Source organism: Penaeus monodon, chromosome 29, assembly GCF_015228065.2.
Source record: "Penaeus monodon isolate SGIC_2016 chromosome 29, NSTDA_Pmon_1, whole genome shotgun sequence".
NCBI classification, from domain to species: Eukaryota; Metazoa; Arthropoda; class Malacostraca; order Decapoda; family Penaeidae; genus Penaeus; species Penaeus monodon.
This window is the reverse complement of record NC_051414.1, coordinates 34,219,737-34,220,574: the sequence shown is the minus strand read 5'-3', so window position 1 is coordinate 34,220,574 and position 838 is coordinate 34,219,737.

The window sequence follows — 838 nt, the reverse complement described above, 5'->3', positions numbered from 1 at the left end:
ATGAAGGAATATTCACCAATGAAGTGGATTCATTTACAGATACAGTGAGTTTTGCATTTGAGAATTAGTGAATTACAAAAACTAACTGTACATGGCTGGAATTTTCCTGCATGAGAATTAGGGGTATGGTCTAGTAGACAGACAAGAATAAATGCTGTGTCATATTCTTGGAAAATAAATGTGAATCCCATGTGATGCCAATTATAAATACAAGAGAGCAAAATAAACTTGTTTACTTTAGCAAACTAGACACCCATTACAAAGCAGATCCTTCTGTATGTGAAATACATTGTGAAGTGAAGTGTGAAAGTAATTAGGAAAAGAGATATTTTTTCCTTGCTTTGATATTCAGGACTGTAAAATCTAGATTAAGAGTTTTACTTTAAGCAAAAGTTGCAGCTTCATATATTTGTGATTATTTGTCAGGTCAGGTAATTGTTTCCCTTGCTGATGTGATATTAGTGAAGTAGTACATGATATGTCACTGCTTGCGAAATAAAGCAAAATACGGGTGTGTGACTTTCCTTATCTTGTGGGACTACATTTCGTGTCTTTTCTAATCTCTCACTTGCAATGAAGGATGTTTTCCTTTTTGTGAGGGCTAAGATTTTTGCATTAAATCTTGTCCTGACCATAGCCTGCTGCAGTTTTACATGAGAGTCCTGTTCAGCACACTTGTATCATCGTCTGGCACAAGCTATCGAAACTGTATCCTTTTCACTGTAAATGTGAGACACAGGGAATAAATCTTGGTTTGTTTGGCAAGCCTCCTTTCCCTTACCAGTACCCCTCCCCTTGCAGTGTTCAGTCAATCTGGCTCCTCCATCTTTTTTTTATC